Raw genomic sequence first — 8,338 nt, 5'->3', positions numbered from 1 at the left:
TCCCTGATGTACATTGATGCAAAAATTTTCAATAAAATACTGGCAAACCGAATCCAGCAGCACATCAAAAAGCTTATCCACCATGATCAAGTTGGCTTAATTGCTGGCATGCAAGGCTGGTTCAACATATGCAAATCAATAGACATAATTGATCACATAAACAATAAACAGAACCAACGACAAAAACCACGTGATTATTTCAATAGATGCAGAAAAGGCCTTCGATAATACTCAATATCCTTTCATGTTAAAAACTCTCAATAAACTAGGTTTTGAAGAAACATACCTCAAAATAATAAGAGCCATTTATGACAAACCTACAGCCAATATCATATTGAATGGCCAAAAGCTGGAAACATTCCTCTTGAAAACTGGCACAAGACAAGAAAGCCATCTCTCACCACTCCTATTCAACATAGTATTCAAAGTTATGGCCAGAGTAATCAGGCAAGAGAAAGAAATAAATGGTATTCAAATAGGAAGAAAGGAAGTCAAATTGTCTTTGTAGATGACATGACCCTATATCTAGAAAACCCCATTGTCTCAGCCCAAAAGCTTCTTAAGCTGATAGGCAACTTCTGCAAAGTCTCAGGATACAAAATCAACATGCAAAAGTCAGAAACATTCCTATACAGCAACAATAGACAAGCATATAGCCAAATAATGAATAGGAACTCCCATTCACAATTACTGTAAAGATAATAAAATATCTAGGAATACAGCTAACAAGGGAAGTGAAGGACCTCTTCAAGGACAACTACAAATCACTGCTCAAGGAAATAAGAGAGGACACAAACAAATGGAAAAACATTCCATAATAATGGATAGGAAGAATCAATATTATGAAAATAGCCATACTACCCAAAGTAATTTATAGATTCAATGCTATTCTCATTAAAATACAATCGACATTCTTTAGAGAATTAGAAGAAACTACTTTAAAATTTATATAAAACCACAAAAGAGCTCATATAGCTAAGACTATCCTAAGCAAAAGGAGCATAGCTGGAGGCTTCATGCTATACAACTTCAAACTACATTACAAGGCTACAGTAATCAAAACAGCATGGTACTCATACAAAAAACAGACACATAGACCAAGGGACAGAATAGAGAACTCAGAAATAAGACTGTACATCTCCAGGCATGGGCACCTGTAGTCCCAGCTGCTTAGGAGGCTGAGGCAGGAGGATGGTGTGAACCCAGGAGGCGGAGCTTGTAGTTAGCTGAGATCGTGCCACTGCACTCCACTCCAGCCTGGGCAACAAAGCAAGACTCTGTCTCAAAAAAAAAAAAAAAAAAAAAAAAAAAAAAAAAAAAAAAAGACTGCACTGCACATCTACAACCATGTGATCTTTGACAAACCTGACAAAACAAGCAATGGGGAAGGATACCCTATTTAATAAACGGTGCTGGAAGAACTGGCTAGTCATATGCAGAAAATTGAAACTGCACCCTTCCTTATACCTTATACAAAAATTATCTCAAGACGGAATAAAGACTTCAATGTAAAACCCAAAACTATAAAAACTCTAGAAGAAAATCTAGGCAATACCATTTAGGACATAGGCACAGACAAAGATTTCATGACAAAATTCCCAAAAGCAATTGCAACAAAAGCAGAAACTGAAAAATAGAATCTAATTAAACTAAAGAGCTTCTGCACAGCAAAAGAAATTATCATTAGAGTAAACAGGCAACCTACAGAGCAGGAGAAAATTTTTCCAATCTATCTATCTGACAAAGATCTAATACCCAGAATCTGTAAGGAACTTAAACACATTTACAAGAAAAAAACTAATAATCCAATTTAAGTAGGCAAAGGACATGAACAGACACTTCTCAAAAGAAGATATTCATGGCTGAGTGTGGTGGCTCATGCCTGTAATCCCAGCACTTTGGGAGGCCAAGGCAGACAGACCACCTGAGGTCAGGAGCTTGAGACTAGCCTGGCTAATATGGTGAAATCCTGTTTCTACTAAAAATACAAAAAAAAATTATCTGGGCATAGTAGTAGGTGCCTATAATCCCAGCTAGTTGGGAGGCTGAGACAGGAGAATTGCTTGAAGCTGGGAGGTGGAGGTTGTGATGAGCTGAGATCTTGCCACTGCACCACTCCAACCTGAGTGACACTGTGAGACTGTCTCAAAAAAAGAAAACCAAAAGGAAAAAAAAAAAAAGAAAAAGAAAAGAAGACGTTCATGCAGCTAACAAACATATGAAAAAAGTTCAACCTCACTGATCATTAGAGAAATGCAAATCAAAACCACAGTGACATACTATCTCATGCCAATTAGAATGGCGATTATTAAAAAGTCAAGAAATTACAGGTGTTGGCAAGATTGGGGAGAAATAGGAATGCTTTTACAATGTTGGTGGGAATGTAAACTAGTTCAGTCATTGTGGAAGATGGTGTGGTGATATCTAGAACCAGAAATATCATTTGACCCAGCAATCCCATTACTGGGTATATACCCCCCAAAATATAAATCATTTTATTACAAAGATACATGCACACGTATGTTCATTGCAGCACTAGTCACAATAGCAAAGACATGGAATCAACCCAAATGCCCATAAATGATAGACCGGATAAAGAAAATGTGCTACACCATGGAATACTATGCAGCCATTAAAATGAACGAGATCAGGTCCTTTGCAGGGACATGGATGGAGCTGGAAGCCGTTATCCTCAGCAAACTAATGGAGGAACAGAAAACCAAATACCGTATGTTCTCACTTATAAGTGGGAGTTGAACAATGAGAACACATGGACACAGGGAGGGGAACAACACACACCGGGGCCTGTCACGGGGGTCAAGGGGAGGGAGAACATCAGGATAAATAGTTAATGTAGGTTGCTGTCTAGTTATAAATGAAAGTCTCACAAAATAGACCATGGAGACTGGCCTGCCATCTTTAGACATGTGGCTACAAAAAGCAGAAAGGGGGAAACAGGCAGTGTGGGAGAGACAGCTGCCAGTGCAGGGAGGGCAGATGGCACTCGTCACGTGCAGTGAACTGCAGGGGCCAAATAACAAAGTGAAGAGTAAGCCTGGAGTGACTGTGCAGCAGCTGCCTGCATCATCCCAGGAGAAGTTTTAGTTATACAAAGTCAAAAACTAAAGAATGGGAAAGGGCCACCTACCTACCTTTGGAAAGAGAGATGGGCCTGAGGTCCTGGGGTGACCTGGGCACAGAGGCTGCTGCCCATGGAGACAGAGCTTGGTGATGGATGGTAGGCATGGTAGCAGAAAGCTTAATGACAATGCGATGCTAGCACAAGGGGACTGTGCTGACGGCCTAATCCCAATCAGACCATAGCACCATCTCCCCAGAGAGACAGCTGCCATCAGGGAACCACTGAAATGACTTGAGAGCCAGAAAGCAGTTCTTGTTCTAGCCTTTAGGGTCTTCTATGACCCTGCTAGAGGGACAATGCAGCAACACAAAATAATTGATCCTACCAGATGAGTTGACCTGGGGAAATATCTTTCATTGAGTTGTTAGTATATATGTTAGCTGTTTATTTATGTCTTGGGGGCTTGCATTTTATTTAAAAATAATTCCCTGACTAGAATTTTGTTTTCTAAAAAGAGAGAAACTCTCAGCATTTTGTTTGACCCATCTCCCTGCCTTTGCTCCATGCCTCTAATCTGAAATGACGCTAAAGCATGGCAGACTGTGCTGGAGACTTATTCCTTTAGTACTGCCAACTCTCATTAGTTTGAGCCACAGAATTTGTGAAGGGGATTAATCAGAGGCAAAGGGACAAGAATAATTCTGTCTATGATCATCCCCCAAATGGAGTCTCTAAAGGAAGTGGTTCCCTCTGTAGCTATGGAGTATTCTTTAGTAGGTTTTAAAAAAATAATCCTCAGTAGTAAGTGAATGTTTTATTTCACATATGAAAGAGGCTGAGGAAGGGGATAGAGTTGAAAAGGTGAAAAAGTTGCTAAATATAAGGTAATTTATACTTTAGAAGCAAAGACAGCATCGGGGTGACTTCACCATCAGTGTCTGGCCAAAATCTACTCTTTGTCTTCAAATTTATTCTTAGCCTATGAAGAGCAGAATAGCCACATTCCTACACTGATGGCATTTCTGAGATTCCCAAACACGAACTGGCATCATATGATTACCCAGATCACCATCCTATCAAATCAACCACATAATGTTAACATGCAAGGCTGCCCTTAGGATTCACTGCCATTACAAATATTAACTTTCACATATGTAGTATGACAGATCTAGAGAATGAAGATCTTATTATGTGCATTGTATTTTGAAATGTATCCGTGAGTCATAGTATAGACATATATTTATTATTCAAACAGTAGAAACTACATTAAGTAATGATGATTGTGAAAGCTATTAAGTTACTGTAAAATATTAAGAACTTTCAATATAAATAAAATAGATTCATAGTTATAATGAATATAAAGAGAGTGTTTTATACAACTTTTAAAAGAAAAATATTTAGAGTCCAGAGATGTTCATTACATTTTAAAATAATAATACAAAGTTGAATACCAGATATTAGATTATATCATAATTTTAAAATTTGTGGCATTTTTTTTTTACAAACCAACATTCATAATTTTAAATATAATTATTATTGAGACAAATTCAGTTGTTAAGTATTTAATACCATTTAGGTCATGAGACTTTCAAAATGTTTCTGCTTAGCAATTTTTCACATAGGTAATGTTAAATCAAATCAGATGTGGGCTTTAGAAGCCTCGATATGAGTCCTATGTAATAAAGTACAACCTAACTTAGTACTTAAACAATTTGAAAACTTAAATTAGGAATTTGCCTTTGTAACAAATAGTAAAGTATCAGCCAATCACAGCAGCCTAGCTTCAGTGAATCAACTGTTCCAACCATGTTCAAACAAGGCAAAGGCTGAGCTCTAACCAACCAGCTATCTCTGAATCTCACTTCCACCTCATTTCCATTTTCCATTTCACACCACACTGCAGCCTGGGAGTTCCTCAGAACCATTTTGGTTCTAAGGGCTGCCCAGTTCTCAAATTGCAAGCAAAAAAGCCCACTGAGATCTTTAAACGAAGTATGTTGAAATTTCGTCTTTTAATAGTAAGAATATATTAACAATGGCAGAATGTTAACTTTGCAACTCAAAATTTCATTAGTAGGAAAAACTACAAAATTATGTATAACATTTAAATCATCTTTGATCTACACATAATCCAGAATATGGTAAATGCAAAGAAAATGTGTTAGAGAAAATGAGGTGCACAAATAATACTTTGTTTTCTTTAATCAAATTTGAAAGCAAAAGACTTTGACAAAATGACGTAGAAGACACTTTCTAAAGTGTGTTAATGAAGGGGAAGGTTTTAACAAAAACCTTGTTAAAATGACTACCCATAGACATGAATGCCACTTTCAGGAAGTAATGATACTCTTAAATCAGTATACACAAATTATGAATCCTGATACAAAATTATTTCTGCTCCAGTAAAAAATGTTTATTAAAAAACTTTTTCATCACTCATTTCACTATGAATAGGAAGGTTAGTGATGTTATTAAATGTATCGATCGAAAGTGAATATCTATTTAATACTGCAATTATCTCATGTTCCCCCTTTCAACTGCAGGAAGAATCTTAGCATTTATAATCTTGATAAATAAACTTCTTCTTGCATGTTCTTGAATGTCTAACTTTTGATAAGTTAATAAAATAGAATCATTATTAAAAATATTTAAAAACTATAGTTATAAAATTTAACTATTATTGTTCCAAAACTTCAACTTCACCAACCCAATATTTATTTTAGCTAGACATTTAACATTCAGTTATTCAGTACACTACTATAAGATGACCTGAATGTTAATTCCAAATGAAAATAAAATAATGCAAAACCCTGAAATGGTCTTAGAAAAATACATAGGCGAAGCTCTTATTATACAGATGAGGAAACTAAGTCCAAAATCAAATACTAAATGGCTGAGCTGATGCCATCATTCAGTTCTTTACTATTCCTGTCCTGCCATTTTAACATTAGGCCACATTCATCCTTACAATCAGAAAATTGTTTGAAAAATTCTTATAAATATTTTTTCCATTGAACAATAAAGCATACATATCAGAAATACCATTTTAATTCTGAGATGCACAGTCCTAATCTTCTTGAGTTTGCTCATTAGAAGAAAGAAACCACATTCAGGAATAGTGAGGCCAAAAAAACCGTATGGACACAACATGAGTTATTTGTGCAGTTTTCTTTCCCTAACTATGAGAGCCATGTTCTTAAAGATTTGGGTGAAAATTAATGAATTAGTAATATAAAAATAGTAGTAAAAAAGCTGATTATGTTTTCAAAATATTAGACAAACTATAAACTCTAGTTGATTAAGAACCACAATTTAGAAGCCAGTGCTCCCTAAAAATCATGGCAATGAAATAGAGGGAATAATAAATGAAACTTTACGCAAGTAAGAAAAATGTCCTTTGTTTTTTAAGCCACTGTAATTTGTAGCTTTTCTGTTAGTTAACTTAGCTGCTCCTACCCTGAATGAAACAGTGGCTGAAGTCTCTTTGAAGAGAGTGAAGATTCAAGAACACAAGCAAATTTGAGAAATTATTCATTAAGAGTATTTCCCAGGGGATTGGACTACAACCCCTCTCCCATTGCACAGAAAAACATCCTAGGAGACACAGAAAAGGCTGCAGAGTATCTAAGACTAGTTCCCTGCCTTCATCACCCAGTATTCCCCTAGATTACAGACAAATAGATAATCCATGAAAGGAAATTCAGTTCTCAGACTGCATATTAAGTAAAGAAAACAAACAGTATGGTGAGAAGAGAGTCAAGAGACCTCCTACAATATATCCCATCTAGGCATCTTAGGGACATATAATCATGAGCAAAAGGAAAAGAAAATGCTATGGCAACTATAAAATCCTGTTAGATTAGGGAAGGAAGGAAGGAAGGAAGGAAGGAAGGAAGGAAGGAAGGAAGGAAGTTAGTTTATAAAAAACAGACAGTTTTAACAAATTAAAAACATACAGATTTAGCAAATTAAAATATATAAATAGGGACACTCAGCTCAAGTTGAACTTCATATAAGCAACAAATAAATTTTAGTATATACATGTCCTAAATATTCCATGAGACATCTTTATACTAAAAAGAAATATTCATTGTCTGACAAAATTATCACAAGAAACATAAAACTACTACTCAACCCTACTTAAAACTACCCTACTCACAAACTCATAAACCAACCTACTCAAAACTGCTCATTCTAATATAAGGTAATATTGTAGAGTAATGTAAGTTCATTAAAACAAAATTCAATGACAAAATGATATAATAACAGAACTAGATGATAAAGGATACTACTGATCTAAGGGGGAAAAAACTCCAAACAATAGCTTTATGAAACTAATACATAAATTAGAAAAAGAATAGATGCAATTGAAAATTAAGTTATTGAAACAGAGAAATGGGGCTTCAGATAATTACAATGAAGGAAGATGAACAGATAAGGAGATAAAAGCAATTAGAGAAAAGTGAATACTTTAAACAAACAAACAAAAAAAACCAACATAATTCTAACAGATATTCCTGAAGTACAGTATTTTATAAATGAAAAGAAATATTTATTCTAAGATCTAATCCAAGAAATTTCCTGAAAAAAAGCTAAGTAAATCTTTAGGTTGAAGGAGCACTCTTTCTAGAAAATGTGGTACAAAACAAACCCTCAATTTCTAGACCTAACAAAGTTAAGCTATTATGTGTTAAGGGTAACTTATTTTAGGCATCTTGGCACTAAAAGCCAATTGCCTATATGGTAGAAACATTAATTTTACTTCAGATTTGTTTTCAGTAAAGTTGACTGCAAGAAGAAAATGGAAAAGTCTCCACAAATTCAAGGAAAGAAAATGTTAAGGGAGAATATCATATGCGACCAAGGTGTGATGAAAGTAAAGAAGTAACAAGCAACTATTGTCAAGCAGGAAAATAATTCATAGAAAAAGACCCACGTAAGCCCTTCTTGGGGGAAAAAATAAGCAAAAAACGACTTTATCACAAATTCCAGCCAAAGAGAGGAATTCAGTTAAAAAATTCAAGAATGGAAAATAGCCCAAAGACTGAAGAGTTGCGAGCATTGAATCCATTTGATTTTATTACTGGTAGTAGACAACTGGGAAATGTGGCTACCATAGAGATTGTATATGCTCTAAACCTGGTAAATGTAAAGACAACTGATACAACTAATAGAAAGTGGGAGGAGTGGTGAAGCAGGGCAAGAGGACCTGTGACTTGTCGCAATATCTTCACTTTTTTTTTTTTTTTTTTTTTT

This window comes from Rhinopithecus bieti, unplaced genomic scaffold, assembly GCF_001698545.2.
Source record: "Rhinopithecus bieti isolate Rb0 unplaced genomic scaffold, ASM169854v2 scaffold_2077, whole genome shotgun sequence".
NCBI classification, from domain to species: domain Eukaryota; kingdom Metazoa; phylum Chordata; class Mammalia; order Primates; family Cercopithecidae; genus Rhinopithecus; species Rhinopithecus bieti.
The sequence above is the reverse complement of the archived record's forward strand: the minus strand, read 5'-3'. Positions refer to the sequence as shown.